We start from the raw sequence: 27128 nt of genomic DNA, 5'->3' as shown, positions 1-27128 counted from the left end.
ATTTATCATGTTTCATTCTTTATTCTGCTTGGTAATAGCTTTTTCTCTTCAGCTTAATAATCATCTACTTCAAAATCACTTATTTCATAGTAAGATTTTCATCTAAATAATATCTACTTTTACTTTGAGCTTATTTTTAGTTATTATTGGTATCTCTTTGTTAGTGTATCCCCTTCTTTCAAGTTGATTTTATGATTCTCATTATTTACTGTTTGCATTCAAACACGATGGTTTTAATTCATAATGTTTCACATTTTAGGTAAGAATCAGTAGAATCAGGCGAGGTCTATGAAAGGAATAGATTTTCTTTGTTAATTTCTCATATCGTTTCATACTGGTTCATAATTTATACTGATTATTGTGTACTTAATTATTTATGTTCTGATTTTCTTCATAATCGATTTATTTCTTTTTTAGTATAGCTTCGAGTGTCTGAACAAAAATCATAAGGACAATGATAATATTATCGCTGTAATCATAAACTCGTAATAATTAAATCATCTATTCTATACTTTACTTTTTCATGGCTTCATTTTAGTCGATTTATGTAGCAGCTATTTGTTTAGCAACTTCTTTGGAATTGATTTTATGATTTTTCATTTTCAGATGTACCAAAATTTAGAATATACTCGTGAATCTGATTTGGAGTACTACAAACGCATATATTACAAAGACTTGAAAGATGATTACTACAAGGACAAACTCAAAATATCTGATTCAACCTATCGTTGCCCATTTTGCTACAACAAGGACTACTACTCTTTGAGTGAGCTATTGAGACACACGTCCACAATTGTGGGTGATTTGCGTGAGACGGTTAAAGATATTGCTAAGCATTCAGCTCTTGAAATGTATATTGAAAAAAGCTACGGTGATGTTAAAGTTGGTAAAGATAAGTCTCCTGTTGTTTGTAATGATAAGTCACCTGGTGTTAGTACTGCTAGTGATAAGTCAGTTAATTTTAGTATCACTAACGAGAAGTCACTTGTTATGAATGTTGCTAAGGCTTCGTTGGTTAATGTGAATTTGGGTGACGATGATGAGTTGTTTGTATATCCATGGATGGTCATTTTGAAAAATATTGTTACTAGTTTTAACCCAAAAAGCAGAAAGTATGTTGGGAAGGATCCAACGAAAATTAAGGAGGAGCTGATTATGAAAGGGTTTCATCCGATGAAAGTTACTGCACTGTGGAACCTTCATGGACAATTACCCTTTGCAATTGTTGAATTTGGAAGCGAGTGGGATGGTTTCCACAATGCTATGAAGTTAGAAAGGAGCTTCCTAGCAGAGCACTGTGGTAAGCGGGATTACTTGGGTTTACGGAAACAGGAGCGAGGACATAGCCTATTTGGCTGGATGGCACGTCGTGATGACTATGATATGAAGGATATAGTTGGAAAACACCTCCAGGAAAAAGGGGATTTGAAAACAATTTCTGGAAAAGAAGCCGAGGACAATAGGAAAGCAAATGTGCTTGTCTCTGGTTTGGCAAATACCTTAAAGCTGAAGACCGATGAATTGGAACAGACAACAAGCAAACATCATGAGGCGAAAGTGTCCCTAAGGAAAGTGATGGAGCAAAAAGAGAAGATGCTTGAACATTTCAATAAGGGTATGTTGATAATTAAATTGAATTGATCCAATTAATATTGGTATTCCTTCTCATTGATTTAATGGTGAAGCACTATCAGTTTTACTAATATATCTATGATTTTAGTTAGCTTACATTCTATTGCATTTTTGAATTATTTATAGTTGATATGATATTTTAATATTTCATGGTAGCTGAGTCTGTTTCATATTGTTCCATTAGAAATCAGCAAGATGCGGTAGGCTGAACGAGAGTATCAGGAGAAAGTATCTAAGGATCATGAAAAAGCCAGGCTAGAACTGGAAGCTCGGAGGAATAAACTTATATGCCGTGAAAAGGATCTGCAAAAGCGTCAAGAAGATAATCATAATGAGAGAACCAAGCTATATTTTGAGAAGAAGCAGGTAATGTATTTTGGCTTTTTGAATTTATTGTAGCAAAGCTAGATAAATAATTCTTACTTTTTAACCCTCTCTTGAACACACTTTTTTTGATAGTGTGTTTCTAAAATGTTAACACATTTCTTTGAAAGTGATCAATTTACATGAGAACTAAATTGGCTTCTTTAAAAATGGACCAATCACAAAGAGTGTTGTTAGCATTCCTTACTCTATGGACCATTTGGTCTTTTGTATCAAATTACGTACACCAATCCCCCCTTATTTTTTAATAACTTATGACGAATTAAATTCGTTCTTCATTTTGTTGTTTACAGAATGAGATGGCAATAGTAGAGCAAAACGAGGCCCGTGAAAAAATGATGTATTTGTCTGAAGAACATAAGGCACATAGTTCATTTTCCTATTATCTAGAGTTTTTAATTCAATTACATGTATATACTTGAGTTTTGAGGACTCTTTTGGTTGGATGTTGCAGAAAGAAAAAGAGAAACTTCACAAGAAAATTCATGACCTGGAGAGAGGACTGGATGCAAAACAAGCATTGGAATTGGAGATAGAACAGCTGAAAGGAGCTTTCCAGGTAATGAATCACATTAGAGATACTGATCTAGATGAGAAGAAAAAATTGGAAGCAATCAGAATGGAGCTGCAGGAAAAGGAAGAGGAATTACAGGGGGTGGAAGATCTTCAACAAACACTGGTTGTTCAGGAGCGCAAAACTAATGACGAATTGCAAGATGCCCGCAAAAAGTTAATAAGTGTATGTATCTAATACTCTCAAAATCAACTTTAAAATGTCTTCCGTAACTAATCTTTTACAAAATCGGGATAGATTTTTTATTTGTAAAAATTTCCTTGTCAAATTTAAGCAGAAACGTAGGATAAGTTATATTTTTTAATTGACAAACAATTGTTTATATAATACTTATAGAATAGTGTCCTGTTTTGCAAACATTCAAATCATGTTGTTGGAATCTTATTTAAGTTGCTTGGAAGACAGTGTCTTGTTCACATGTATTTACAATAGCCAATGAAAAACGTTCGGTGTTTTCATCCTAGTTTCTATATCTAAGGAATTAAATTTTCCAACGCAACATCCTTTTCACTTGAATCACATGGTTGCTTGTTTCAACTATCTAGTTGTTTGTGTCTAAAGATGATGATTTTAATACATAAAGTTTTACATTTTAGGTGAAAATTGGTAGAATCGGGTCAAGTTTATGAAAAGAGCATATTTTCTTCGTACATTTTTAGTTAACTTGTCATGATTTCATTGTTTGTTTTGTCCAAGTAATTATTTTTCCTTGTTCACAGTGGATTGGCTGCCCAAAGAACACCACTCAAGCTATAATTTCTGTGAAAAGGATGGGTGAACTTGATATTAAGCCATTTCTCGAAGAAGCTAAGAGAAAATTTTCTAATGAGAAAACGGCAACTAAGACTAAGAGAAAACTTTCAGAGGCAGAGAAAATAAAAGCAATCGAGTGGTGCTCGAAGTGGGAAGACTGTGTTAAAGATCCAAGTTGGCATCCGTTCAAAGTTGTAACTGATAAAGAAGGAAACTCCAAGGTACAATAACTTCGTGAATTATGTTTTTTTCGTTAAAGTTAATATTTTTTTCTCAACATTTCTATTAAGACAATGTTGGATATATTTATCCCCTAAAGCATATAATGCAGCATTTCTTAATAATTAGAAAGAATAGTAATTGGTACTGTGTAGGGATCTATTTACTGAAGCTTGCTGTTGTTAGCACTTATTTGGTTTTATTTGTTTCCCTTCTATGAATTGCATAAAATATGATCTAATATATGTTAGATATATTTCACAGGAAATTTTAGACGGAGAAGATGAAAAGCTGAAAAGTTTGAAGGATGAGTTCGGGGATGAGGTGCATGATGCAGTAGCTACAACTCTGAAGGAGTTAAATGAGTACAGCCCTAGTGGTCGGTACCCAATACCGGAACTCTGGAATTTTAAAGAAGGAAGGAAGGCTTCGTTGAAGGAGGGTGTTTCCCATTTAATTAAACAATGGAAATCAAATAAGGGAAAGAAAACTTATTGATGCTTCGTTTCGGAAGTAAGAACTTATCCAAGAAATTTAGTTGAAATTCTAGCTCGAACAGACTTTTATTGAGGCATCATTTCGGCAGTAAGAACTTATCCAAGAAATTTAGTTGAAATTCTAGCTCGAACAGACTTTGGTATAACTCAGTCTTATTGCCAATGGTTGGTACCTTGGTGGTGATACTTTGTATGGTTCTTATATACAATTACTGATATCATGTAGGAGATTTCCTCCAAAAAGATAAAGAAAAATCATGTACGAGCACTTTGTTAAGGGGATAATTCATATGACTTTTGAGTTAAAACTCTGAAACGAGTTGAAGTTTTTTGAAATTGTTGATGATTACATAAACATACGTCGAAAGTAATCGAGGTGAAACATTTAAGTTAAATTCATTTAAAAATAAATCATTATATCATTTCCGTACAATAAAAAAATATTATATTCTTGATTTGGTTTTTTCTCAAAAAAAATAATTATCTTGATTTAGTTTGAACTGTTATATGTTGATGCTCTATACACCAGTGCAATCCTCTAAAGTATTTCCATAATCTTATTGTTGGTAATTCCACCTTAATTGCGATCTGTCCCTAGTTGCCTTATATTGGCTTGTCATTAAGGGGGTGGATTTAGTTCCTCATCGGTTAGATAAGAAGCTTGATCAAAGTTTATAAAGAGGAGGTACTCCTAACCTTACAAACCGGTTTTGTAAGGACTGATAATGCCCCAATTTTCAACATGGTAAACTTAAACTATGAAAAAAGATATTAAAATTAATGTAATCTCCAATAATAGTAGATCCAATATAGATGGGATATTGTCGATGAGTGTTCACCAACCCCTTCCGCATAGCTAAAGCTTCTGCTACCTCCGAATCTAATTTTTATATTAATGTTAAATGTTGTATTTTAGCCATGTCATTGCGATAACTTCAAGAGTTATCGTATCCCTGCATATGTGTAATATTAATATTAAGCTAACTAGTTATCCTAAAATGAATGGAAGCATACACCTCTATGTACATTTATGCAAAGAAAAATTAAAATAAAATAAAAAAGTTCTGTTATTCTATCAAATTTATAAAGACATAACACAGAAGCATATCAAATTTATATGGACACATATAACAATGGAATTTTTTGCTCTTACCAGAAACAAAAACCTTTTTTGTCACCTTTAAACTTCAATTGGTAGTGGGAATCTTTCGGCTGCAGAGTTCCTGAAACCTTTCCTGATGGTCAGCACTAAAGAACCTGTGCTCATCATAGGGCCTAGAAGCTTCAACAGTTTCAGATTGTTTCCTTTTTCCCTTAGCGGAAGATGATGCCTTTTGAGAATTTTTAGGAGCCATACCTGTAAGACAACACAACCAGGAAACCCATACAATTCACAGGATAAAAGATTAGAAAGAATTATAGTCAAAGCAGAATAAAAAAAAATTCCGTTGTTAAAAAGATTAACATTAAATAAAAATTAATTAACAGTTGGGTATAAATATCAATTAATGTATTTTTTTTTTGTTTAAGCAAGGTGGAATTTAATAAGAGTACAAAAAATATATGGTAAAGTTACATACATAGTAACCAAAAAAAAAGTACATACATTAAAAGTAAAAAGACAAAAAGAATCGTCACCTGAGAGGAGATTCGAACTCTCGCTCTCGCAGGGAAACCCCATGTACTTAGCAGGCACACGCCTTAACCACTCGGCCAAAGTGACATTGTTTACTTCTTTTTTAATGTTTTCTTTTGATATTGTTTACTATCTTCATATTATATTGGTTTGATGTTGTTCATTAAATTAAATGTTATATATTTCATAATAATCATGTAAAAATTCCTGTAAAAAAAAAAGTAATGTTAATTATATTAAGATTATCACTACCAAAAATGTTAGGTTCTAGAAGGTGCTTCCCACTACCTTTACGGGAAGCACCTTGATAAATATAATTAACATTAGGTCATTGCTTCCCACTACCTTTAAACCTTTTATTTAATGTTAATACAGACGCATGCGTGGAAATAAAGACTAAGCGTAACTCTCGAATCTCCCCAGTGAAGTCGCCAGCTGTTTTATCTTGGTTTTTGGGTGTCAAACATTGATTACGTTTGGACCTTTTTAACCTTTGATATCTTATTTTTTCTTGGGAAGGGAAAAAGTAAGCAAAACCCTTGAGAATCGAGGTCCGGGAGTTGTTTTCGCTACGGGAAGGTGTTAGGCACCCATAACGACTATAGTATCCTATAGGAACCGTCTTTAATTTCTACGCGCGCGCTTTATTTTTAAATGCTATTTGAAAATGTTATTTACACCTAAAAGTTACTAAATGAAGAATTGGAGGGAGAAGAATGTGTTTGGATTTTTATTTTATTTGAATTGAAGGAATTTTGTTCCTTGCCTACGTACCCGTTTAAGGGATCAAATCCACCGTAGTTCTCTTCCAAAAATGTTTTTGTTTTTGTTGGTTGATTTTAAGTTGGAAAATAGGATTTTGAAGAATAGAAAGAGGCCTTTAAAGGCATGAGATTATGAAAAGAGTGAGGTTTGATTAGTCATTTTGCAAAAGAAGTCAAAGTTGGATTATTTTTCATTGAAATTTGATTAAGAAAATGAAAAAGGAAAATTCAATGGGATTTTGATCCCAAGGTTTATTATGAAAAATGTTTAAGTGATGTTATTCATATTTTTTGGAAAATTGATTTTTTCTAAGTATAAAGCCTAAACATTCATCTAAACATACAATCCTAAACATACATCTAAACATGCATATTCTAGCTATATCTAAAGTGATGTGTGTGCATGTGTCGGTGCTTGTGTCGGTGTACATCATTAGAGTCCATTGTCCTTTACATCATACCCTAGATACATTATATGGCCTCTTTGCCAAGAAATTAAAAGTGCATAAAGGAAAATATTACAAAACTCCTAAGTGTTTACATTCTAACTTTTGTATGGAATTGAAACTTAAAGTGCAAGATATAAGATGGATATGGAATGACATGAGAATGCTTATGGGAAATATGAGACATGAAACAAGAAAATGTTAGTAGCATAGGGTGAAATAATGCAAGCAAAATGTCATGATAAAAGCATGGAAAAAAAGAAACTAAACAAGTGTAAAACTATGCCAAAATTTACTCATAAAAATGCAAGAATCATGCAACCTATAATTCTTATATTCCAATGGAAATTTTTAAGATTTGGAATTAGATTTTAATACAAGAATTAAAGGCACATGATGATCTCACATTTACAAAGTAAACCTAGGTGTTTCTTGCATTTATTCATACACAAAAGTAACTTGTAAAGCAAGTAAACAATTAAAAGTCACACACATGCAGCAAGACAGTAGCAAAATATTCACAAAATCAATCAGCATATATCATCAACATATCAAGAATTTGAAATAGAATTTTAGCCTATTTTCCATGAGAATTTTCACACAAAATCAAGAAATAATGCAAGAAAATACAAGAATATTTTTTATCAACATTTTCAATAAACAAAATGCATAAAAACATCACAAAAATTAACAAGAACATGTACAAAAATTTATAGAATTTTTCAAGTAATTTTGATCATAAACAGAGGTGTAAAAAGCAAAACAGTGTTAGGAAATAGCAAAGATGCATGAGAAAGACGAAATCTGCAGAAACACAAGCCCAGGCCCAAAGTCTTGATGGATATGGACTATCCAAACGCATCAGGAGCGTTGGATTGATCCAGATCCATCAAAACCCTAGATCTGAGGGTCCAGGACAAGCAGCGCATGATAAGGCAAAGCAGGCACACCGTAACATCAGATCTCAGGCAAACACATGGCATGAACGGCCAGGATGAGAGGAGGAGGAGCTGAACTGAAGTGAACCGGCCGGTTCAAATGTCTATAAAAGCGAAGGGAGGCCGGTTCACCTCATTTCCTTCCCTTCACTCTCTCTCTAGGTTTTAACTTAGAGAGAGAGACTCTCCCTTCTCTCTTCCTCGTCGTTCACTTCTCTGCCGGTTTCTGGAATGAAACGGCCGGAGAAGATGAAGATTCATCGGAATCTTCATCAACTCCGCCGTGAATTCCAGATTCCGGCGAGCTTTGAACTCCGATTCACATGAAATCAAACCCTAATCTATACCACTTTTCGCACTGAGTTCGAATTTGTGCTTAGATTTTGCAAACAAACGGTGAATCTTCGTAGATCTACATTTTAAACTTCGGTTTCGAAAATTTTTCCTTTAAATCTTTTCAAGAACGAGTTCAAAAACTCCGATCTACTTGTTTTCACCGTTTATTTTCTCAGAAAAACCTTCGATGAAGCTTTGAAATGAAAACTAGAAGGCTTTGAGTTTGTTACCTGAGTTTGATCGGAGATTTGAACGGAGGAGCTTGAAGTAGAGCTTCGTTGTTTGTTTCTGATGAACGTTTCCTTCGTTGCTTCGAACAGATGAACGTGTTCCTCTTCTTCTCTTGTTCGGTTTCGAATCTGATCTTTCTTCTCCTATTGTTCAGTTTCGAATTCGATCCTTCTTCTCCTCCTCTCTCTTGAAATCTTTCTTGTGATCACCTCACGGTTGGAATTGCAGGAAGGATACGAAGATTCGATGATGATGATTCCTTCGAATCTCTGAGAATCTCTGAAATTCGAAACGATTTTGTGAGTTTGTTGTTGGATTTGATCTGTTTGTGGCTAAACCGATGCGAATTTGTGAAGAATTGATCTTGATTTGAGCTCAAGAAATTCGGTTAGGGTTTGGAAGGGGATGAATGTTCATAGTGTTCATGTGGTTTCTGGAATTTTCTGGTGTTTGATCTGTTCTTACTGGAAAATGGAAACGAAATTGTGTTTGTGGTGATTTGTGATGAGTTGTTGAAATCTGAGTGGCATGGCAATGATTGGAGCCTTTTATAGGCTGCCAAGTGTATTCCTGGACCAATTGCAACCTGACACCTGTATCTGGGCTTGTTTGGCTCGGCCTTGGGCTATTTTTGGACTTTTGGGACCTTCTTGCAATTTTGGGAAATAAAAGGACCATTCTGCAATATAAAAAAACTAAAAACAAAATCTGGCACTAATGAGGACTGTTCTGTAATTGTTAAAAAGAGACTAAGAAGAAAAAAGATAATAAAAGGGACTAGAATGCAAATGTTAGAATTTGAAGGACTAAAGTGCAAAAACTAAAAAAAATAAAATTGAATTAAAAATTGGTAAACTTGACTAAACGTAAAGTGAAACAATTAAAATTGACAAAACGGACTAAAACGAACCAATGGCCTAAATGAGGTACTTTAAAGTAACCTCTCTCTGCCGAAATTTCGTGTGAAATGACCAAAATGCCCCTGGGGCTAAAACAACTGAAAATGACTCAGATACAAATTTTAAAATGGATTTTTTACAAGAAATTAAAGCAAAGACTCATACAAGCAAAATTAAAAGACTCAGAGACAATTTTAAGAGTTTAAACAGAGCTTTGACACTTGAAAAGACTAAAATGCCCCTAGGGGCAAAACTGACTCAAAATGACTTCAAAGGCAGTTTTTAAAATGGGTTTTGACATACAATGAAATGAAGACTTATTCAAACTACTTGACAGGACTCAAACAACACTTTAAAAGACTTGGAAGAAAATTTGACATGGGAAATGACTAAAATACCCTTGCATGTGAATTTTGCAAATAACATTGGAATAGAATACAGAGAAGGATGCAGTTGATCAGAGACAGTTCAAATGGCTTGAAATGCAAGAAAGGAAAGATTGATTAGTATTTTTAGGTCCAAAATTAGGGTATAACAGCTGCCCCTATTTAAGTTTCTTTGTCCGGAGAGTCAAGAGACGAAGTCTTAGAGTTGACAGGACGAAGATACTTAAATATTAACATTTGCACTGCTTTTGGACATAAAAATACGTTTTCAGATTTTCAAAAATGTGAATGCCATGCAATACTTTGATTATGAATGCAAGACAAACAACTGGAGTCTATGGAACCTGTCATGTCACTGGGGACTCCGATGGACATTGACAGGGTAGACACACCGGGGGGGAGAAAAAGGGTACAAGTTGTTCTCTGGGTCGAACTAGCCACTTGACCAAGGAATACGAAACAAGAGATGGGTGCAAGCTGTTCTTGGGATTGAACTTGGCACTTGACCGGAAACATAGACATATAGGCAGATACAAGTTGTTCTTTGGATCGAACTTGACACTTGGTTGAAGATACAAACAGATAGGCAGACACAAACTGTTCTGTTGGATTGAACTGGCTGTTTGGCTGGAGACATAGACAAAAGGGTTGATACAAGCTGTTTCTTTGGATCGAACTTGCTTGTTGGATTATCACCACATCATGTGGGAAGGTGCAGACTGTTCTCTTAGATCGAACTTGTCATTTGACCGATAACAAAGCATAAGCTGGGTACAAACTGTTCTTCAGATTGAACTTGCCGTCTGACTGATAACAAAGCATGAGCTGGGTACAAACTGTTCTTTTTAGATCGAACTTGTCATTTGTCCGGAAGCATAGGTATATAGGCAGGTACAAGTGGTTCTTTCTTGGATCGAACCTGGCACTTGACCAGTAACGGAATACAAATTGAAAGTTTGGTTTAACAAGATACCAATTGAGGGTAAATTGTCATTGACTCGATTTGAAAATAGACATGACCATTTTTGTTGGCCCAAAAGCAAATTGAGAGTGAATTGACATTGATTTGAATTGAAAGTTGACATTGAAAGAGAGATTGAAAGTTGAGATTGAACAGAGACATAGCCATTGGATTGGAGAGTTGCAATTGACATTGAGATTGGATTGGAATTGAATTGAAAATTGACATTGACATTGGACATTGACATTGAAATTGACATTGAAATTGTCATTGAAATTGACATTGGATATTGACATCGGAAATTGTCATTAAAATTGGAATTGAAATTGGAGATTGGAAATTGCTTCGAATTGACATTGAATTGGAATTGGAATTGAGATTGCTTCGAATTTGACAGTTGACATGATTGGAATTGAGATTGGAAAGTTGAGATTGCGTCGAATTTGACAGTTGAAATTGAATTGAATTTGACATTGGAATTGGAATTGAAATTGGAATTGAACTTGACAGTTGACAGTTGGATATGCAACATGTATGTATGGTATAGCAAGATTATTGGATGTATAAGCACATAGAATGCATGATTATGCATGTATGAATGCTTGAAATGCATGATTGATTGGCAGTTGGACAGAGAAATTTCACAAAGGCAGACGAAACATTGGAAGATTGGGCACGTAGCGGCTCGTGCTGCAGCATATTCACAGGGGGAGAACCTCTTTGGAGAGACCGTCGTTTGAGAGACGTATCAAAACCATGGCTGAGGGCAGTAAAACTTGTAAAGGAGGACCCTTGGAAGGTTCTTGGATACAGGTCGCCGTTGCTAGGCGTGTCAGTGCTGGGTAAACATTGGATGTTCGCATCTGTGGTCAATGCTTTTCAATTTTCATTCTTTCATTTTCAAACCCCATTTTTGCCTGAACCGCCCTTTCGGGTTTTCGATTCACCGGGGAATAGATTCTTTTCATTGCCCCATTTTTGCCTGAATTGCCTTCATAGGTTGTCAATCAGCGGGGTGCTCATTTTTGCCTAAGCTGCCCTTTCGGGTTTTCAACTTAGCGAGCTTTTTTTTTATTTTCATTTTTTCATTTTTTTTTCATTTTCATTTTCATTCTGTTTTTTTCATTCTTGCCATTGACCACAGATCATCCTGGGGAGTAACCTGCTTGTAACATGTATTGAAATAGACATTGACATTCATTTATTCATGCATGTTTCATTGAAATGCACCTTATTGCTCAGGTTTGTTTTCAAAATAGACAGGAAAAGATGTTTTAATTTTCAAAAATGTTTGTTTCAGGCATTGACATTATCAAATAGAAAGAAAATATTTTGTATAAAGCATTGAAAGTAGAAAGAAAAATAGAGTTTCAAACAAATAGCACAGTCTCAAATTGATGTAGAAGAGTGAGGGTCAGCCAAAGGCATGACTTCACGGATTTACAAAGCTTGGAAAATGGTAATTTTATTGGTTGGTGATACATTGAACACGATGACCGCTACATTTCATAGAAATTTTGAATTCACAAGTACAGAAGCCTCTGATGAAGAAGATCATTGACAGTTGCAGATGCCCCAAGGGGAGATTGTGATTTGCCGGATATAGTTACTTGTCTTTTATTGTCAACCTCATTTTTGCATGAACCGCCCTTTCATCGAGGCGCTCATTCTTGCCTGAGTTGCGTACAATCTCAGCGAGCTCTTTCATATTCATTTTTTTTTTGTCCCTAACTTTTGCCTGGATCGCCCTTTCGGGTTTTCGATCCACCGGGAAGCGCATTTTTTCCTAGGCCGCCCTTTCGGGTTTTCGACCTACCACGCTGTTCTTTTCTTTCTAGACAAAGTATTTCTTGACTATATCGGCATTAACAGGATTTGGAAGCTCAACACCATCCATGTGTGTAAGAATCAAAGCACCACCAGAGAAAGCCTTCTTGACAACATAAGGACCTTCATAGTTAGGTGTCCACTTGCCCCTTGGGTCGGGTTGCTGACTTATTCTTCTTTTCAATACAAGTTCGCCTTCTTTGAACTCTCGAGGTCGGACTTTCTTGTCAAAAGCATTCTTCATACGCACTTGATACAACTGTCCATGAGTCATAGCATCCATACGTTTCTCTTCAATGATTCTGCAAGAATTGTTTGATGTTGTGATACCAAGGCTTTTTGTTATTCACATCCTTATCAGCTTGATCCGGCATATTTTCAATAGTAAACACATGAGCGGGTCTATCAAGACGTTGTACTTTGATTACGGGCACATCATTCCAGTGATTGACACGAAACATGGAAGACAAAGTAGCAAGAGCGTCAGCCATCTGATTTTCATCCCGAGGGATATGGTGCAGCTCGACCTTGGTAAAGTATGTCAACAGACGTCTTGCATAGTCACGGTAAGGTATCAGCTTCTCATGATGAGTCTCCCATTCACCCTTTATCTGATTAATAACAAGTGCAGAATCTCCGTAGATGTCAAGGTGCTTAATTCTCAAGTCTAGGGCTTCTTCAATGCCCAAGATGCATGCTTCATATTCAGCTATGTTGTTTGTGCATTCAAAAGTTATTCGAGCGGTGAAAGGAATGTGGTGCCCCTGTGGAGTTACAATGATGGCTCCAATTCCTTTACCATAAGCATTAACAGCACCATCAAATACTAATCCCCACTTGCTATTGGGGTCCGGCCCTTCATTGATCAGTGGTTCTTCACAGTCTTTCGCTTTCAAATACATGATCTCTTCATCAGGGAAATCAAACTTAATTGGCTGGTAATCATCAAGAGGTTGACAAGCAAGATGCTCAGCGAGGACACTTCCTTTGATTGCTTTCTGAGCTTTGTACACAATATCATATTCAGACAACAACATTTGCCAACGTGCAATCTTTCCAGTAACCGCAGGCTTTTCAAAGATGTACTTGATTGGATCCATTCGGGATATCAACCAAGTTGTATGATTCACCATATAATGACGCAGGCGTTTGGCAGCCCAAGCTAAAGCAGAACAAGTCTTTTCAAGCATTGTGTACCGAGTCTCACAGTCGGTGAACTTCTTGCTCAGATAGTAGATAGCATGTTCTCTCTTACCAGTCTCATCCTGTTGACCGAGGACACAACCCACTGAATCATCCAACACTGACAGATACATAATCAAAGGCCTTCCTTCCACTGGCGGGACAAGGATAGGTGGTTCTAACAGATATTCTTTAATGCTATCAAAAGCTTTCTGGCATTCGTCATTCCATACAACAGGCTGATTCTTTCTGAGCAATTTGAAAATTGGTCCACAGGTAGTAGTCATGTGAGATATGAATCTTGAAATATAGTTCCGGCGTCCGAGGAAACCTCTGACTTGCTTCTCAGTTTGAGGGGCCGGCATCTCTCTGATGGCTCAGACTTTATCAGGATCAACTTCAATGCCTCTTTGACTGACAATGAAGCCAAGCAACTTTCCAGATCGTACACCGAATGTACATTTATTAGGATTCAACCGCAGCTTGTACTTTCTTAATCTTTCAAACATCTTTTTCAAATACACAACATGCTGCTCTTCATCACTTGACTTCACAATCATATCATCAACTTATACTTCAATTTCTTTGTGAACCATATCATGAAATAGAGTTGTCATACCTCTTTGGTAGGTAGCACCGGCATTTATTAAGCCAAACGGCATCACTTTATAACAGAACGTTCCCCACGGAGTGATGAAGGACGTCTTTTCTCTATCTTCAGGTGACATTCGTATCTGATTATAACCAGAGAAACCATCCATGAAGGAGAACACCTTGGATTGAGCAGTGCTGTCAACAAGCACATCAATATGAGGCAATGGGAAATTATCTTTTGGACTGGCTTTGTTCAGATCTCTGTAATCAACACACATTCGAACTTTCCCATCTTTCTTTGGTACTGGTACGATGTTGGCAATCCACTCAGGGTATTCGGCTGTCATGAGGAAACCTGCATCAATCTGCTTCTGCACCTCAGCTTTGATCTTAAGAGCCATGTCTGGACGAGACCTTCTCAATTTCTGTTTGACAGGAGGACATTCAGGTCTTGTCGGTATCCGATGTTCCACAATCTTGGGATCTAGACCCGGCATATCTTCATAGGACCATGCAAAGACATCTGGATAATCATGGAGAAGCTGAGTAATCTTCTTTTTCACCTCTGGCTCAAGTGCGGCACCAATCTTGATCTCTCGCTTGTTCTCTTCAGTACCCAGGTTGATGAGTTCAATCTCTTCCTGGTGAGGCTGAATGGCTCTTCTTTCTTGCTCAAGCAGTCGAGTGATCTCATACGGTATCTCTTCATCATCATCCTCATCTTCAGCTTCATATACAGGGAATTCAAAATTTGGAGGAACCATAGGGTCACCGTGTTCAACGGGTTTATTGTGGTTCAATCTGCATAATGTGATTGGGATGATTTTTAGAAAAATGTTTTTCATGCAGATTTTTGAAATTAATAAGAAAACATAGATGTTTTGGTTTTTTCTGGCATTACCATTATTTCCAAGAGAAAGGCACTAAAAAGTAAAAAACGAAGAGTCGTGAGAAAGACGACAACTTTTATTGATAACGGCAATGCCAAAACAAACACGCCCTTACAATGATATCACTTTCGCCTTGGGCAGAGCGAAAGGATTGTTATTTTGAAAACAAAGAAAACATGAGCAACAAGACACATTACATGGAAGCATGCATGACTAAGGGAACATCAATGGCCTCCCAATTTCTCACAGTGCCTCCTGGTATAACAAATGTAGGCACGTAACTACTTCCAGCAGTATCTTCAGTAATAGCATTGATGAACCCAGCACTGTAGAAAGTTCCCGTTGAAACACCAGAGGTTGGGGAGAATCCAAGGCCCTCTTTACGCTTGTTTTCCAGAATCTGAATCACTTTGCCCCAGCCAGCAGCTTGCCCTTCTTGAACAGCCTTCTGGGCGTCTCTCAATGAAGCCATGCTAGCACCAGCCCTCCGGGGTTCTGCACCCTCAACAGTCAAGCCTGGCACAATCACACATACATCACTGGCAATCAAGTGTTTGTCATCCATCAGGCTCTGAATATCATTTTGCACCACACAACAGCCCATAGGATTTTGGAGACACTCCGAACAAGAAGCATGATCATGATTGAACAAAGAAGCCTGACATTGCTTGACATGTAGCGGCACCAAGGGAGTAACAACATTGCGGACATCCAACATGGGCTCATCTTGAGTAACGGGGATTCCTTCGAAGGCCTCGATCATGTTAACAGCAGCATGGTTTGGAAGCGGATTTTTAAGAACATGAGGAACGCTATTCTCAAAAGTCAACCGTCCTTTTTCTATCAGGTCTTTAACAATATATTTCAGAGCAAAGCAACCTTCCACATCATGACCTTGAGCACCCTGGTGGAATTCACATGTTAGGTCTTGACGGAACCTGGGAGGTAATGGATTAGGCGGAGGCTTGCCTGGTCTGGTGACACAGTGTCCCTTAGCCAATAGAGTTGGGAGCAGCTCACCATACCGCATTGGTATTGGTGGAAAAGAAGGTTTGGGTCGGGGACCCTGTTGTTGCTGTTGAGCAGGAGGCTGTTGTTGTACTTGCTGAGCAATGGCATTGACGGGCACTGGTGGTTGACCCGGTGGCAGAGGATATTGCTTGTAGAATGGTGGGAAGAAAGGATGTTGAGAGTACTGCATGTAGTGATAGGGCAGAGGTAATTGTGTAGCAGCTGCAGATGGGTTACCAGATACCATCCCTACCTCGGATTCTTTCCTCTTATGGTGACCATTACCGTACTTCTTTGGTGCACTGGCTGAAGATTCACCCTTCTCAAGGACAATAATACCCTCTCGGACAGCCTCCTCTAGACGAGTTCCCATTGTAACCATATCAGAGAAGTTGTTCGGAGCAGAGACTATCATTCTCTCCTTATATTCCTTCTTCAGAGTCTTCAGGAATGTCTATGTTAATTCTTCCTCATCTAGTCGAGGAGAAACACGGGCAGCTGCCCCTCTCCACCTCTGAGCATATTCACGGAAGGTTTCATCTGATTTCTGAGATAGAGCCTTAAGAGAGTCCCTATTCGGCTTCAGACGGGTATTAAATTCATAATGGCTTTCAAAGGCAGTAGCAAGTTCCTCAAAAGTATGGATGTTATCTTTGCTCAAACTAGTGTACCAATCTGCTGCATCATCTGTCAAGCTACTCTGGAAGCAATGAATCATCAGCGCATCATTATCTGCGTAATTAGCCATCTTTCGGACATACCGGATGACATGGTTGTGTGGGCAAGAAGTCCCATTGTATTTGTCAAATTCTGGCTCTTTGAATTTCTTAGGAACCTCAAATCGGGATACCAAGCATAGATCACGAGTTTTAGCAGGAGCACCGTTGTTTCCCCGGCTAGCCTTGACTTCACGGAGTTCTCCAGCCAACTCCCTCAACTGTCTTTTCATAGATTCCATTGCGGGATCTTGTCCACGCGGAGTATCAACATCAATCACCTGTTTCACGGTGTGGACAATAGGGTCGGTAACAACAGTAGTCACCTGAGGCATAGCAGTAGACACAGGAATCTGTCCTTGACCAGCAAAACCAGAGACACCAGCAGCAGTATTAGGAGAATAGAAAGGTGGGAGTCCATAAGGACGGCCGTTGGGCATAACAAACCGAGCATCAGTAGCCACAGTAGACAGTGGGATAGAGGGAATCACCTCAGCAGTAACTGGAACGGAAGTGGCTGGTTGTTCCTGTGCAGCCATCATAGCGGACATAGCGTCATGAGCCTTAGCCAAGTCTTCTTTCATAGCAGCCAATTCGGCACGGAGCTGAGCATTTTCTTCTTTAAAGTTAGCCATAATTCTTCTCTTGTGAAATCTTGTCTGATGAATTCTATCTGGTTGGTAGACTTTGCGAACACGAGCCACTTTTCAGACTGCGGCGGACAAAACCAGGAGGCAATGAGCACGAGAGAAGTTTTTTGTGACCAATGAATGCATGAAATGTGTTGATGCATATGCGAAAAGACTCTTTTTTGTTTTGTCAGAAGACTTGTCAAAGTGGTTGTGAACATCACGGAGAAACACGGTTTTATTTGAAGATCTTAAGCAAAACTAGAAGTTTAGTTGAGATGGTATCACTTGGTGTTCACATCCGTGATGTTCAAAGGATGACTTGTCTAAATCCTCCGATAAATGCATGGAAAAAAGTTTATGCATGTATGCATGAATGCATGATTATGTTCAAGTTCGGAGAAAACATGGTGGGTTGAAGTTCAAAGTCGAGGAGTCATGGGTGGACACGGTGTCCGGTGAAACTAGGGCTTTAGGATAATAGTAACCGGGTTCTAAAAATGGTTCCCAAGTTGCAACCTCTCCGACGTATATCATGGTGTCACGAGACAACACTCGCTCCATGATTATTCGTGGAAGGTCTAACTTGAGTGTAGTATCGCGTGACGACTAAAACTCGAGACAACACTCGGTTTAGCCTCCGCACTACATCCTAGAAAATGGCCATGGATGGGTTTGGTTATCTACGGTTCATAGCGTCATAGAACAATTAGAAGTAAAGTGCCTAAACGCGACAACACGCGCCGACAACATCACCCCCAAAATGCCTCAGCTATGTGGGATTGATCGCATAATCCAAAACACGAGGCAACCCCCGGAATGAATTGTCGATTATATCCCCCCTAAATCCTAAGTTCACTCAACCCGGGTGCAGGACTTTTGATATTCTCACCCCACACGTTTGCAAGAAATTAAACATTTATTCACATAGGAAAGCAAGTAAAAGCAACAAGTAAAAATACAGACGCATGCGTGGAAATAAAGACTAGGCGTAACTCTCGAATCTCCCCAGTGAAGTCGCCAGTTGTTTTATCTTGGTTTTCGGGTGTCAAACATTGATTACGTTTGGACCTTTTTAACCTTTGATATCTTATTTTTTCTTGGGAAGGGAAAAAGTAAGCAAAACCCTTGAGAATCGAGGTCCGGGAGTTGTTTTCGCTACGGGAAGGTGTTAGGCACCCATAACGACTATAGTATCCTATAGGAACCGTCTTTAATTTCTACGCGCGCGCTTTATTTTTAAATGCTATTTGAAAATGTTATTTACACCTAAAAGTTACTAAATGAAGAATTGGAGGGAGAAGAATGTGTTTGGATTTTTATTTTATTTGAATTGAAGGAATTTTGTTCCTTGCCTACGTACCCGTTTAAGGGATCAAATCCACCGTAGTTCTCTTCCAAAAATGTTTTTGTTTTTGTTGGTTGATTTTAAGTTGGAAAATAGGATTTTGAAGAATAGAAAGAGGCCTTTAAAGGCATGAGATTATGAAAAGAGTGAGGTTTGATTAGTCATTTTGCAAAAGAAGTCAAAGTTGGATTATTTTTCATTGAAATTTGATTAAGAAAATGAAAAAGGAAAATTCAATGGGATTTTAATCCCAAGGTTTATTATGAAAAATGTTTAAGTGATGTTATTCATATTTTTTGGAAAATTGATTTTTTCTAAGTATAAAGCCTAAACATTCATCTAAACATACAATCCTAAACATACATCTAAACATGCATATTCTAGCTATATCTAAAGTGATGTGTGTGCATGTGTCGGTGCTTGTGTCGGTGTACATCATTAGAGTCCATTGTCCTTTACATCATACCCTAGATACATTCTATGGCCTCTTTGCCAAGAAATTAAAAGTGCATAAAGGAAAATATTACAAAACTCCTAAGTGTTTACATTCTAACTTTTGTATGGAATTGAAACTTAAAGTGCAAGATATAAGATGGATATGGAATGACATGAGAATGCTTATGGGAAATATGAGACATGAAACAAGAAAATGTTAGTAGCATAGGGTGAAATAATGCAAGCAAAATGTCATGATAAAAGCATGGAAAAAAAGAAACTAAACAAGTGTAAAACTATGCCAAAATTTACTCATAAAAATGCAAGAATCATGCAACCTATAATTCTTATATTCCAATGGAAATTTTTAAGATTTGGAATTAGATTTTAATACAAGAATTAAAGGCACATGATGATCTCACATTTACAAAGTAAACCTAGGTGTTTCTTGCATTTATTCATACACAAAAGTAACTTGTAAAGCAAGTAAACAATTAAAAGTCACACACATGCAGCAAGACAGTAGCAAAATATTCACAAAATCAATCAGCATATATCATCAACATATCAAGAATTTGAAATAGAATTTTAGCCTATTTTCCATGAGAATTTTCACACAAAATCAAGAAATAATGCAAGAAAATACAAGAATATTTTTTATCAACATTTTCAATAAACAAAATGCATAAAAACATCACAAAAATTAACAAGAACATGTACAAAAATTTATAGAATTTTTCAAGTAATTTTGATCATAAACAGAGGTGTAAAAAGCAAAACAGTGTTAGGAAATAGCAAAGATGCATGAGAAAGACGAAATCTGCAGAAACACAAGCCCAGGCCCAAAGTCTTGATGGATATGGACTATCCAAACGCATCAGGAGCGTTGGATTGATCCAGATCCATCAAAACCCTAGATCTGAGGGTCCAGGACAAGCAGCGCATGATAAGGCAAAGCAGGCACACCGTAACATCAGATCTCAGGCAAACACATGGCATGAACGGCCAGGATGAGAGGAGGAGGAGCTGAACTGAAGTGAACCGGCCGGTTCAAATGTCTATAAAAGCGAAGGGAGGCCGGTTCACCTCATTTCCTTCCCTTCACTCTCTCTCTAGGTTTTAACTTAGAGAGAGAGACTCTCCCTTCTCTCTTCCTCGTCGTTCACTTCTCTGCCGGTTTCTGGAATGAAACGGCCGGAGAAGATGAAGATTCATCGGAATCTTCATCAACTCCGCCGTGAATTCCAGATTCCGGCGAGCTTTGAACTCCGATTCACATGAAATCAAACCCTAATCTATACCACTTTTCGCACTGAGTTCGAATTTGTGCTTAGATTTTGCAAACAAACGGTGAATCTTCGTAGATCTATATTTTAAACTTCGGTTTCGAAAATTTTTCCTTTAAATCTTTTCAAGAACGAGTTCAAAAACTCCGATCTACTTGTTTTCACCGTTTATTTTCTCAGAAAAACCTTCGATGAAGCTTTGAAATGAAAACTAGAAGGCTTTGAGTTTGTTACCTGAGTTTGATCGGAGATTTGAACGGAGGAGCTTGAAGTAGAGCTTCGTTGTTTGTTTTTGATGAACGTTTCCTTCGTTGCTTCGAACAGATGAACGTGTTCCTCTTCTTCTCTTGTTCGGTTTCGAATCTGATCTTTCTTCTCCTATTGTTCAGTTTCGAATTCGATCCTTCTTCTCCTCCTCTCTCTTGAAATCTTTCTTGTGATCACCTCACGGTTGGAATTGCAGGAAGGATACGAAGATTCGATGATGATGATTCCTTCGAATCTCTGAGAATCTCTGAAATTCGAAACGATTTTGTGAGTTTGTTGTTGGATTTGATCTGTTTGTGGCTAAACCGATGCGAATTTGTGAAGAATTGATCTTGATTTGAGCTCAAGAAATTCGGTTAGGGTTTGGAAGGGGATGAATGTTCATAGTGTTCATGTGGTTTCTGGAATTTTCTGGTGTTTGATCTGTTCTTACTGGAAAATGGAAACGAAATTGTGTTTGTGGTGATTTGTGATGAGTTGTTGAAATCTGAGTGGCATGGCAATGATTGGAGCCTTTTATAGGCTGCCAAGTGTATTCCTGGACCAATTGCAACCTGACACCTGTATCTGGGCTTGTTTGGCTCGGCCTTGGGCTATTTTTGGACTTTTGGGACCTTCTTGCAATTTTGGGAAATAAAAGGACCATTCTGCAATATAAAAAAACTAAAAACAAAATCTGGCACTAATGAGGACTGTTCTGTAATTGTTAAAAAGAGACTAAGAAGAAAAAAGATAATAAAAGGGACTAGAATGCAAATGTTAGAATTTGAAGGACTAAAGTGCAAAAACTAAAAAAAATAAAATTGAATTAAAAATTGGTAAACTTGACTAAACGTAAAGTGAAACAATTAAAATTGACAAAACGGACTAAAACGAACCAATGGCCTAAATGAGGTACTTTAAAGTAACCTCTCTCTGCCGAAATTTCGTGTGAAATGACCAAAATGCCCCTGGGGCTAAAACGACTGAAAATGACTCAGATACAAATTTTAAAATGGATTTTTTACAAGAAATTGAAGCAAAGACTCATACAAGCAAAATTAAAAGACTCAGAGACAATTTTAAGAGTTTAAACAGAGCTTTGACACTTGAAAAGACTAAAATGCCCCTAGGGGCAAAACTGACTCAAAATGACTTCAAAGGCAGTTTTTAAAATGGGTTTTGACATAGAATGAAATGAAGACTTATTCAAACTACTTGACAGGACTCAAACAACACTTTAAAAGACTTGGAAGAAAATTTGACATGGGAAATGACTAAAATACCCTTGCATGTGAATTTTGCAAATAACATTGGAATAGAATACAGAGAAGGATGCAGTTGATCAGAGACAGTTCAAATGGCTTGAAATGCAAGAAAGGAAAGATTGATTAGTATTTTTAGGTCCAAAATTAGGGTATAACAGCTGCCCCTATTTAAGTTTCTTTGTCCGGAGAGTCAAGAGACGAAGTCTTAGAGTTGACAGGACGAAGATACTTAAATATTAACATTTGCACTGCTTTTGGACATAAAAATACGTTTTCAGATTTTCAAAAATGTGAATGCCATGCAATACTTTGATTATGAATGCAAGACAAACAACTGGAGTCTATGGAACCTGTCATGTCACTGGGGACTCCGGTGGACATTGACAGGGTAGACACACCGGGGGGGAGAAAAAGGGTACAAGTTGTTCTCTGGGTCGAACTAGCCACTTGACCAAGGAATACGAAACAAGAGATGGGTGCAAGCTGTTCTTGGGATTGAACTTGGCACTTGACCGGAAACATAGACATATAGGCAGATACAAGTTGTTCTTTGGATCGAACTTGACACTTGGTTGAAGATACAAACAGATAGGCAGACACAAACTGTTCTGTTGGATTGAACTGGCTGTTTGGTTGGAGACATAGACAAAAGGGTTGATACAAGCTGTTTCTTTGGATCGAACTTGCTTGTTGGATTATCACCACATCATGTGGGAAGGTGCAGACTGTTCTCTTAGATCGAACTTGTCGTTTGACCGATAACAAAGCATAAGCTGGGTACAAACTGTTCTTCAGATTGAACTTGCCGTCTGACTGATAACAAAGCATGAGCTGGGTACAAACTGTTCTTTTTAGATCGAACTTGTCATTTGTCCGGAAGCATAGGTATATAGGCAGGTACAAGTGGTTCTTTCTTGGATCGAACCTGGCACTTGACCAGTAACGGAATACAAATTGAAAGTTTGGTTTAACAAGATACCAATTGAGGGTAAATTGTCATTGACTCGATTTGAAAATAGACATGACCATTTTTGTTGGCCCAAAAGCAAATTGAGAGTGAATTGACATTGATTTGAATTGAAAGTTGACATTGAAAGAGAGATTGAAAGTTGAGATTGAACAGAGACATAGCCATTGGATTGGAGAGTTGCAATTGACATTGAGATTGGATTGGAATTGAATTGAAAATTGACATTGACATTGGACATTGACATTGAAATTGACATTGAAATTGTCATTGAAATTGACATTGGATATTGACATCGGAAATTGTCATTAAAATTGGAATTGAAATTGGAGATTGGAAATTGCTTCGAATTGACATTGAATTGGAATTGGAATTGAGATTGCTTCGAATTTGACAGTTGACATGATTGGAATTGAGATTGGAAAGTTGAGATTGCGTCGAATTTGACAGTTGAAATTGAATTGAATTTGACATTGGAATTGGAATTGAAATTGGAATTGAACTTGACAGTTGACAGTTGGATATGCAACATGTATGTATGGTATAGCAAGATTATTGGATGTATGAGCACATAGAATGCATGATTATGCATGTATGAATGCTTGAAATGCATGATTGATTGGCAGTTGGACAGAGAAATTTCACAAAGGCAGACGAAACATTGGAAGATTGGGCACGTAGCGGCTCGTGCTGCAGCATATTCACAGGGGGAGAACCTCTTTGGAGAGACCGTCGTTTGAGAGACGTATCAAAACCATGGCTGAGGGCAGTAAAACTTGTAAAGGAGGACCCTTGGAAGGTTCTTGGATACAGGTCGCCGTTGCTAGGCGTGTCAGTGCTGGGTAAACATTGGATGTTCGCATCTGTGGTCAATGCTTTTCAATTTTCATTCTTTCATTTTCAAACCCCATTTTTGCCTGAACCGCCCTTTCGGGTTTTCGATTCACCGGGGAATAGATTCTTTTCATTGCCCCATTTTTGCCTGAATTGCCTTCATAGGTTGTCAATCAGCGGGGTGCTCATTTTTGCCTAAGCTGCCCTTTCGGGTTTTCAACTTAGCGAGCTTTTTTTTTATTTTCATTTTTTCATTTTTTTTTCATTTTCATTTTCATTCTGTTTTTTTCATTCTTGCCATTGACCACAAATCATCCTGGGGAGTAACCTGCTTGTAACATGTATTGAAATAGACATTGACATTCATTTATTCATGCATGTTTCATTGAAATGCACCTTATTGCTCAGGTTTGTTTTCAAAATAGACAGGAAAAGATGTTTTAATTTTCAAAAATGTTTGTTTCAGGCATTGACATTATCAAATAGAAAGAAAATATTTTGTATAAAGCATTGAAAGTAGAAAGAAAAATAGAGTTTCAAACAAATAGCACAGTCTCAAATTGATGTAGAAGAGTGAGGGTCAGCCAAAGGCATGACTTCACGGATTTACAAAGCTTGGAAAATGGTAATTTTATTGGTTGGTGATACATTGAACACGATGACCGCTACATTTCATAGAAATTTTGAATTCACAAGTACAGAAGCCTCTGATGAAGAAGATCATTGACAGTTGCAGATGCCCCAAGGGGAGATTGTGATTTGCCGGATATAGTTACTTGTCTTTTATTGTCAACCTCATTTTTGCATGAACCGCCCTTTCGGGTTTTCGGCTCATCGAGGCGCTCATTCTTGCCTGAGTTGCGTACAATCTCAGCGAGCTCTTTCATATTCATTTTTTTTTGTCCCTAACTTTTGCCTGGATCGCCCTTTCGGGTTTTCGATCCACCGGGAAGCGCATTTTTGCCTAGGCCGCCCTTTCGGGTTTTCGACCTACCACGCTGTTCTTTTCTTTCTAGACAAAGTATTTCTTGACTATATCGGCATTAACAGGATTTGGAAGCTCAACACCATCCATGTGTGTAAGAATCAAAGCACCACCAGAGAAAGCCTTCTTGACAACATAAGGACCTTCATAGTTAGGTGTCCACTTGCCCCTTGGGTCGGGTTGCTGACTTATTCTTCTTTTCAATACAAGTTCGCCTTCTTTGAACTCTCGAGGTCGGACTTTCTTGTCAAAAGCATTCTTCATACGCACTTGATACAACTGTCCATGAGTCATAGCATCCATACGTTTCTCTTCAATGATTCTACAAGAATTGTTTGATGTTGTGATACCAAGGCTTTTTGTTATTCACATCCTTATCAGCTTGATCTGGCATATTTTCAATAGTAAACACATGAGCGGGTCTATCAAGACGTTGTACTTTGATTACGGGCACATCATTCCAGTGATTGACACGAAACATGGAAGACAAAGTAGCAAGAGCGTCAGCCATCTGATTTTCATCCCGAGGGATATGGTGCAGCTCGACCTTGGTAAAGTATGTCAACAGACGTCTTGCATAGTCACGGTAAGGGATCAGCTTCTCATGATGAGTCTCCCATTCACCCTTTATCTGATTAATAACAAGTGCAGAATCTCCGTAGATGTCAAGGTGCTTAATTCTCAAGTCTAGGGCTTCTTCAATGCCCAAGATGCATGCTTCATATTCAGCTATGTTGTTTGTGCATTCAAAAGTTATTCGAGCGGTGAAAGGAATGTGGTGCCCCTGTGGAGTTACAATGATGGCTCCAATTCCTTTACCATAAGCATTAACAGCACCATCAAATACTAATCCCCACTTGCTATTGGGGTCCGGCCCTTCATTGATCAGTGGTTCTTCACAGTCTTTCGCTTTCAAATACATGATCTCTTCATCAGGGAAATCAAACTTAATTGGCTGGTAATCATCAAGAGGTTGACAAGCAAGATGCTCAGCGAGGACACTTCCTTTGATTGCTTTCTGAGCTTTGTACACAATATCATATTCAGACAACAACATTTGCCAACGTGCAATCTTTCCAGTAACCGCAGGCTTTTCAAAGATGTACTTGATTGGATCCATTCGGGATATCAACCAAGTTGTATGATTCACCATATAATGACGCAGGCGTTTGGCAGCCCAAGCTAAAGCAGAACAAGTCTTTTCAAGCATTGTGTACCGAGTCTCACAGTCGGTGAACTTCTTGCTCAGATAGTAGATAGCATGTTCTCTCTTACCAGTCTCATCCTGTTGACCGAGGACACAACCCACTGAATCATCCAACACTGACAGATACATAATCAAAGGCCTTCCTTCCACTGGCGGGACAAGGATAGGTGGTTCTAACAGATATTCTTTAATGCTATCAAAAGCTTTCTGGCATTCGTCATTCCATACAACAGGCTGATTCTTTCTGAGCAATTTGAAAATTGGTCCACAGGTAGTAGTCATGTGAGATATGAATCTTGAAATATAGTTCCGGCGTCCGAGGAAACCTCTGACTTGCTTCTCAGTTTGAGGGGCCGGCATCTCTCTGATGGCTCAGACTTTATCAGGATCAACTTCAATGCCTCTTTGACTGACAATGAAGCCAAGCAACTTTCCAGATCGTACACCGAATGTGCATTTATTAGGATTCAACCGCAGCTTGTACTTTCTTAATCTTTCAAACATCTTTTTCAAATACACAACATGCTGCTCTTCATCACTTGACTTCACAATCATATCATCAACTTATACTTCAATTTCTTTGTGAACCATATCATGAAATAGAGTTGTCATACCTCTTTGGTAGGTAGCACCGGCATTTATTAAGCCAAACGGCATCACTTTATAACAGAACGTTCCCCACGGAGTGATGAAGGACGTCTTTTCTCTATCTTCAGGTGACATTCGTATCTGATTATAACCAGAGAAACCATCCATGAAGGAGAACACCTTGGATTGAGCAGTGCTGTCAACAAGCACATCAATATGAGGCAATGGGAAATTATCTTTTGGACTGGCTTTGTTCAGATCTCTGTAATCAACACACATTCGAACTTTCCCATCTTTCTTTGGTACTGGTACGATGTTGGCAATCCACTCAGGGTATTCGGCTGTCATGAGGAAACCTGCATCAATCTGCTTCTGCACCTCAGCTTTGATCTTAAGAGCCATGTCTGGACGAGACCTTCTCAATTTCTGTTTGACAGGAGGACATTCAGGTCTTGTCGG

General features: G+C 37.9%; 1 non-coding gene and 1 pseudogene across 1 annotated transcript; one reads left to right on the top strand and one right to left on the bottom strand.

Moving 5' to 3' along the window:
- The first annotated feature begins 606 nt into the window (after nucleotides 1-606).
- LOC146916377 (factor of DNA methylation 4-like) lies at nucleotides 607-4060 on the top strand (annotated as a pseudogene).
- A 1631-nt stretch (nucleotides 4061-5691) lies between these two features.
- On the bottom strand, nucleotides 5692-5782 carry TRNAS-GCU (transfer RNA serine (anticodon GCU)). The gene has a single exon. It is a non-coding gene; the product is annotated as a tRNA-Ser (tRNA).
- Nucleotides 5783-27128: the final 21346 nt, after the last annotated feature.

The sequence above is a fragment of the Medicago sativa genome, chromosome 6 (genome assembly GCF_051527215.1).
Source record: "Medicago sativa cultivar Bolivia chromosome 6, Bolivia_mono, whole genome shotgun sequence".
Classification (NCBI taxonomy): domain Eukaryota; kingdom Viridiplantae; phylum Streptophyta; class Magnoliopsida; order Fabales; family Fabaceae; genus Medicago; species Medicago sativa.
Note: the sequence above shows the minus strand (reverse complement) of the source record. Positions and strands in the feature narration are given on the sequence as shown.